This window comes from Gossypium arboreum, chromosome 3 (assembly GCF_025698485.1).
Source record: "Gossypium arboreum isolate Shixiya-1 chromosome 3, ASM2569848v2, whole genome shotgun sequence".
In the NCBI taxonomy this organism is placed as follows: Eukaryota; Viridiplantae; Streptophyta; class Magnoliopsida; order Malvales; family Malvaceae; genus Gossypium; species Gossypium arboreum.
In genome coordinates, this window is record NC_069072.1 from 116,282,788 (window position 1) to 116,291,105 (window position 8,318).

The 8,318-nt window shown below is 37.7% G+C and overlaps 1 non-coding gene across 1 annotated transcript; it reads right to left on the bottom strand.

Annotated features, from left to right (window-relative positions):
• Nucleotides 1–2,135: 2,135 nt before the first annotated feature.
• Nucleotides 2,136–2,242, bottom strand: LOC128291083 (small nucleolar RNA R71). Its single transcript, XR_008280859.1, has one exon. It is a non-coding gene; the product is annotated as a small nucleolar RNA R71 (small nucleolar RNA).
• Between the last annotated feature and the right edge of the window lie 6,076 nt (nucleotides 2,243–8,318).

Here is an 8,318-nt window from a genome sequence, read left to right on the forward strand (position 1 = left end):
TGAGATTATGATTGAATTTGGTATATGCTTGTGTTCATAAATGGTATGTTTTGATGTGCTTCAATGGCCTAGTGATATGGTTAATTGGTAAGGTTTTGGCATGTGAATGGATGAGGTGAATTGGAGTTATGATACATATGATTTAGTACGAATTTGGCTTAAGATTTGATATGATTGAGTATAGATTATAAGCTTGAATTTGGTTGATGATAATATGGCATGAATGATGTAAGTTTTTTATTGAAATTAGCTGAAATTATAGTGCAAATGTGTTTGGTTTGATGCTTGTAGGTTTGAACCAAATTGGGTGGAAAATTGGCTTTTCAAATGGCCTTTTTTTTCGTCCACACGGGAAGAGACACGGGCGTGTGTCTCAGCAGTGTGCGACACACGGTCATGTTGCACGGCCATGTGTCCCCTGGGGTACCCTATGATTTTAAGTCAGTCTTAAGCACGGCCAAGGCACACGGGCGTGTGGCTAGCCGTGTGACCCAAGTCAGTTTCGACCATGGCCAAGGCACACAGGCATGTCTTGCGGCCATGTGATTAAGTCAATATGTATGCCCTTTTTTGAGATGGGCTAGACACACGGGCGTGTCTAAAGCCGTGTGAGGCACACGGCCTGTTTACATGGGTGTGTGATCTGTTCAACTTTAAAATTTGTTTAAGTTTCAAAAAATTTTGTATGAGTTTGATTTAGTCCCGAACCTTTTCAAAGCATGTTTAAGGTTTTGTAAACATTCTAAAGGGACTATTTATGTATGAATTACTATGATATGATTATGTACGATTTATAATTTTGTAATGTTCCGATATGTCAGGTAATGCCTCTTAACCCTAGTCCGGCGACGGATACGGGTTAGGGGTGTTACATAACCCAAGGTTTTGCTCTTAAAAGAAGCAGACTGCGTAGAAACCTATCGAGCAGTAGAATGTTCAAGACTTTTTTGTGGCATTTATAGTTAGAGAAGGTAGATGCATCAATAATCCTAGTTGTCCTAATCAACATTGTAGTTCCTTAATCTTCTTTTCTATTTTTACTTTGCCGTGACATTCTTGTTTCGTTTACTTGTTTTATTTTGCACATTTTATACATCATAACTCTCTCATTTTGCCACTACATTCTCACTATTATTTTGCTTTAGCATTAATCAACTTTAAGTCTAATAACTCGACCAAATTCTACCTATCTAATCCTTCTAGAGATGATCTCACTCATCAATGGTGAAATTTGGTTTTGTTATTTTCTTTTGTTTCCTTAGTTTTAGCTAACTTAGTTGTATTTAATTTTTAAAGGTCATCAATGCATGACTAGAAGCATTCCTGTTAGTGAAGAGTATCCTTTTGATCCAATGATTGAAACAACTTTACGAAGGAGGAGAAGAGAATTACATAATATGGCTAGAGAAGGAAATGATCCTGGCCTAAATAATCCATTGAATCCAAATGGTCGGGATGTTAATCTTCCTATTCATCATGTGATAGATGACTGAGATAGACCAATTCGAGAGCATGTAGTTCCAATTTTAGATGACATGAATCTAGGGATACCTAGACCACATATACAAGCTCAGAATTTTGAGTTGAAACCAGTAATGTTTCAAATGTTGCAAACAGTTGGACAGTTCAAGGGGTTGCCCACTGAAGATCCAAGACTACATTTAAGACTTTTTCTAGAGATCTTTGACTAGTTTAGACAACAAGGTGTTTCTAAATATGCCCTGTGGCTTAAATTGTTCCCATACTCCTTGAAAGATCGTTAACCATTCGTTTCGGTATAAATAGTACTTATCTATTCTACCACCGTAAGAGGAGCTTATTGGGATCGTTTAAGCAACTCACGTAATCGTTGACCTCATGCCAATTGATTCTAAGTAACTTTATGAAGATCAGAAGAAAATTGTGGACCCGATTTAATTATACTATCAGAGTGAAACAAGGGATCTAAAGAAGAGCAAACGCTACACTATATTAGTAACAAGTAAATCCTTTGTATGTAAAAAATATCGATATATTTTTGGGATAAAGATGAATCCAAGAGCATGGTTTAATGCTTTGCCGTCGGGAATAGTGGCATCATGGATGACTTGTGTCAAAGGTTTTTACAATAGTATAATCTGCTAAACATGAATGCCAAGCTTAGAAATGATATCGCATCTTTTCAACGATCAAAGGATGAAATGATTTACGAAGCCTGGGAAAGATTTAAGGAATTACATAGAAAATGTCCTATGCATGGTTTCCAGCACTAGACTAAGATTGAGATGTTTTATAATGGGCTGAATGCACATACAAGAGACGTAGTCGATGTCTCTGCCAATGGTACTTTGTTTGATAAATCATATAATAAAGCATATGAGATTTTAGAACAGATTGCCAAAAATGATTATAAAGATCCTACTACATGAGTTGGGACTGGTAGGAGACTCGCTGGCACCATTGAGCTTGATGCAATCACTTCATTGACAGTGTGTTTGATGAATGCCCATCAACCCTAGCACCTATATACTACATGGGTAATTTTAACTGAAATAACAATCCCTATTCTAACACCTACAATCTAGGGTGGAAGCAACATCTAAACTTTGGTTGGAATAATCAAGGTCTTGAGAATTCAAAAAATGTTGTTAAACAGAATGCTGAGATGGCATCGCCTAGTTATAATCAACCCATTCCGCGGTAAAATGCCCAACAAGGTCAAGCGTCAGCGTCATTATCATCATCTATTGAATCCTTGCTGAAAGAATATATGGCCAAGAATGATGTTGTAATATAGAGTCAAGTTGCATCCCTTCGAGCTCTTGAGAATAAAGTAGGGCAGACAGCAAATGTTTTCAATTCGAGACCACAAAGAGCTCAACCAAGTAATACTGAGAATTTGAGATCACAAGGCAAAGAGCATTGAAAGACAATCACTCTCAGAAGTGAGACTCAGCTAAATGAAATTATTAAAAATGCAACTATAGAAAAGGAAAAATTAGGTCTCATCCATGGAAAGAATTCAAAACAATCTAAACAGCACACTGCAACTAAAAATGCTAAATAGAAGACTGTTGCAGTAGAATCAAATCATGTTGCCAATAAAAATGCCACAGCAAAACAATATCAACAACCTGAAAGACAACAACTTCCACCTTCTCCTCAACAACTTTGCAATTGTAAATAAGGTGCTCAGTTCAAAAGATTTTTAGATGTCCTTAAACAACTCCATATCAACATACAGTTTGTAGAATCTTTGGAGCAAATGCCCAATTATGTGAAATTCATGAAGGATATATTGTCAAAGAAGTGAAGATTGGGAGAATTTGAAACTATTGCTCTCACTGAAGGGTGCACAGTGATGTTGAAGAATAAATTTCCTCCAAAGTTGAAGGACCCAGAGAGTTTTACCATCCCATATTCAATTGGAAACCATTAAGTTGGTAAGGCATTGCGTGATTTAATAGCGAGCATCAATTTAATGCCTATGTCTGTCTTGTGGAAGATGGGAATAGGAAAAGCAAGACCTACTACGGTCACGTTACAACTAGTTGATCGATTCTATGCACATCCGAAAGGTAAAATTGAACATGTGCTGTTAAGAGTAGATCAGTATATGTTTCCTGCCGATTTTATTATTTTAAAATGTGAAGCTGACAAAGATGTGTCAGTTATTCTTGGAAGACATTTTCTTGCAACAAGCAGAACTTTGATTGATGTGCAAAAAGGTGCACTGACCATGAGAATGAATGATCAGTAGATCACCTTCAATGTATTCGATGCTCGAAAATGTGTTAATAAGGGTAAAAAATGTCACGCCATTGGTTTCATAGAAAATAGCGGTGCAAGAAGAGTTTGCAAAATTTTTCCAAAACAATTCTGATAGTGATACATATTCACTTGAGCTAAATAAAACAAAGACTTTTGAAGAATTCAGTGAACTCATAGAGGCAAAGCAAATTGTGGACAGACCAGGGAGAAAGTTTGAGTCATTGGATTTATCGGATCTCACTTTCAATCCTCCTAAACCATCTATAGAGGAACTTCCTACACTAGAATTGAAAACTTTTCCATTGCATTTAAAATATGCTTACTTGAGAGACAATAGCGCAGAGACAATAGCGCCTTACCGGTAGTTATATCTACGGAGCTGACACCCGATCAAGAGGCTAGGTTGTTGGAAGTTCTCCTACGATCTAAGAAAGCATTAGGATAAACACTTGCCAACATCAAGGAAATCAACCCTGCTATACGCATGCATAAAATTTTCTTGGAGGATTATCATAGTAATTCTATTAAACAGCAAAAAAGGTTCAATCCCATCATGAAAGAAGTTGTTAAGAAGGAGATTATCAAGTGGCTAGATGCTGGTATTATCTACCCTATCTTTGACAGTTCTTGGGTGAGTCCTACACAATGTGTGCCAAAGAAAAGAGGTGTTACAATGATCAGCAATGATAACAATGAGCTCATACCAACTCGTACTATCACGAAATGGAGAGTGTGCATGGATTATTGCAAGCTCAACAAGGCAAATAGGAAAGACCACTTCCCCTTACCTTTTATTGATCAAATGTTGGACATATTAGATGGGAAGGCATTCTTATATTTCTTGGATGGATATTTAGGGTATAATCAAATGCTATAGCTTTCAATGACCAAGAGAAGACAACTTTCAGCTGTCCATATAGTACTTTTGCATTTAGAATGCCATTCGGGTTATGTAATGCCCCAGGAACATTTCAGCATTGTATGATGGTAATATTCTCTAACATGATGGAAAAATTTCTTGAAGTCTTTACGGATGATTTCTCTATGTTTGGCAATAACTTTGAGGATTGTTTAAAAAATATGGAATTGGTTCTTTGCCGCTGTGAAGAAACAAATCTTGTCTTGAATTAGGAAAAATGCCATTTCATAGTCCGTGAAGGCATTGTCCTAGGTATTGTCCTGGGGCATAAAGTATCGCAACAATGAATTGAAGTTGACAAAGCAAAAATTGAGGTAATAGAAAAATTGCCGCCTCCTACAAGTGTCAAGGGTATTCGATGTTTCTTAGGCCATGTGAGCTTTTATAAAAGATTCATTAAGGATTTCTCGAAGATATCTAAACCCTTGTGCGCCTTGTTGGAGCAAAATAGACCTTTCAATTTTGATGAACCTTGTTTGATAGCTTTTGAGAAATTGAAGAAACGACTGGTAGCAGCACTAATTGTAGTCTCCAGAATAGACATTGCCTTTTGAACACATGTGTGATGCTAGTGATTATGCTGTGGGAGCAATGTTGGGGCAAAGGAAAGACAAGGTATTTCATGCAATCTATTATGCAAGCAGGACCCTGACAAATGCACAGCTTAACTACACCACCACTAGAAAGGAGTTATTGGTTGTAGCATTCACGTTTGATAAATTTTGATCTTATTTAGTTAGTACCAAGGTCATTGTCTGCGCAGACCACTCTACTATTAAGTATTTGGTGACCAAGAAAGATGCCAAGTCGCGATTGATTCGGTGGATACTCTTGCTATAGGAGTTTGATTTAGAAATTTGACATAGAAAGGAGACTAAAAATCAAGTGGTTGATCACTTGTTAAGATTAGAAGTTGGAAATGAAGATGACAATGTAAAACTTATTAAGGAAGACTTCCCAAACGAGAAACTGTTACTTGCCATGCCATTACCTTGGTATGGGTCCATTTCTACCCTCATTAGTTATCTTATACTTACTTATGGAAGTGGAAAATGTCTCTAAGTGGGTCGAAGTTGTTGCTCTCCCTACTAATGATCCAAAGTCAATGATAAACTTCTTGCCTAAGAACATCTTCATAAGGTTTGGAACACCACGATCCATCATCAGTGATGAAGGATCTCATTTCGATTACAAGCTAGTAGCTAATGCCTTGCATAGGTATGGGGTGAAACATAAGATTTTCACGGCATATCACCCTCAAACAAATGGACAAACTGAGATTTCTAAAAGAAAAATTAAGCAGATTCTGGAAAAAGTGGTCAACCCAACTCGAAAAGATTGGTCCTTTAGACTGGATGAAGTTTTGTGGGCTTATCATACTGTATTTAAAACACCATTGGGGATGTCACCTTTTAAGCTTGTCTATGGAAAGACGTCACCTACTTGTTGAATTGGAGCACAACGCATTTTGGGCCACTAAAAATGTTGAATATGGATTGGATCGCTGCTGGATGTAAAAGTTTGTTAGAGCTAAATGAAATGGAGGAATTTTATGCAAAAGCAAAAGCAAATGCTAAATTGTACAAAGAGAAGACCAAGTGCTAGCATGATAAGAGAATTATGCCACAGCAGTTTGAACCAGTTGTTATTCAACTCTAGGCTCAAATTGTTCCCTGGCAAATTAAAATCTCATTGGTCAAGTCCCTTTGAAGTTGCCTAAGTATATCCTCATGGAGCTCTTAGTGTCAAAGATAGTAAGACTGGGATAATTTATAAGGTTAATGGTCAACTACTAAAGTACTACTAGGTCCTCATGTGTATCGAGACAAACAATCTATTGACCTCCGTGATGTTTAACCTCAGCAGCTCAATAATTTTCTTTTTGCTATTTTTATTTTTCTTCTAGTTCTTTCATTTAACTTGTTTCATAATTTTTGTTTACTTTGCAGCGCAAGTATTTTTGTTTCCTTGACGGCAGTTAAGAGTTTTGGCCCCATATGCAACAAGTTGGTCCAACGAAAATTTTTCTTACCCATTTCCCATCAACTTTTCTATTTCCCTCAAATTTCCCATATCCCATTACCCACGTTCGACCATAATTACCGCCCATCCAATCACCCACGTCACACCCCTAATTACCACTTACGTTGCCATCGTTATCTCTCCTTTTGCCCTAGTCCCCTCCCTTTTTTCCCCATAGTTACCTTAATTCTTTTATCTCTCAAAGCTACTTGTGCTTCTTCAGCAACAAAAATTTTCCCTTTTCTCTTTTAAATCGATGTTTTCCCTACACCTTAACAATGGCTAGACAATTTACAGCTCAAACAGATGTTGTACCACCAAGAACGTTCTTTAATGCTATGGTAGAGGAGAAATATAAGAGCAATATATCCAAGAGGCCATTTTGCCTCGAAAAAGGTTTTCTTTTCACAGAAGAACCTTTTATGAGGTATGAAACTTCCATCTCTTCTGTGGTAGAAAAACATGGCTGGAAAATATTTTGCTTGCATACTAAGGATATTTTAACAAAGCTTGTTCATGAGTTTTACGCTCACATCGCTTCGCCCAAAAATGCTTTCATATATATTCGAGAAGTGTCGGTGTTGTTTGATGAGGACAACATCAACGCTCAATATGGGCTCTCCGATGTACAAGACATGCATTCTCAATTAGCTACAACCATTACCCCTAAGGGGTTGACTCAAGTCCTGTAAGACCTTTGCATTGAGACAACTCAGTGGACGGTATCTAGGCAAGACTGTTACACAGTTGAAAGCTGTTCTTAATGCCCAGTTGCAGGATCTGGTATCATTTCTTAAAGACACATTTAATCCATTCTACCCATAACTCTACAGTCTCAAAGGAGCGGATGTTGCTGCCCCACTCCATCATGATGGGCAGTAGGATTAATGGAGGAAATATCATCTTCAATGAAGTCCACCATTCTACCCAGAAAAATGCAAGGAGTCTCAACTTTCCATCTCTAATCACTGCACTTTACCAGTGCATCAATGTCCAAGTCCAACCCAGGGAGGATATTACCCCAAATAAGGGTGCAATCACAAGAGTTATTGTAGCCAAGATTTCTGTAGAGGTCTTACCGTAGCAACACCTACCTAGCTCAGCTTCTACATCTTCTACACCAACATCTGCTACAGCAACCACTTCTACTTCTAGTAGTCTATTTGAGCAGCAAGTGCTCAGTTCATTTGAGAGGTTGTAGAAGCAACTCAATCCTTTTGAGACTCAGCAACTTCAAATTGTTACAGACTTAGAAAAGGCACAAGAATGATTGGCCAGTTTCTGAGCCTATGTGGAGAAGAGAGATCCTGCCATAAAGGGGCCCATTCAAAAGAACTTCACCAAGCCCATGCATGTATTCCCTAAATATCCTAAAGAATCACTGGCATCTATCGAATAAGTGCTGGACATCTTTCTGTAACAACCTCGTCATCGAAGTCACTTAGAAAATCCGGTTTACTGCTGAACTCACACTGAGTTCTCTTAGCTTGCAACTCTTTATCAACTTTTTGAGCATCACAAATCTGTTGAAGAAAAGTCAGTCTAGCTTTCAGTTCGGCTAGAATTGAACCATCATCAAACCAAATCAGCCTTATATTCATAGCTCTTAAGACAAACAACAACTTCC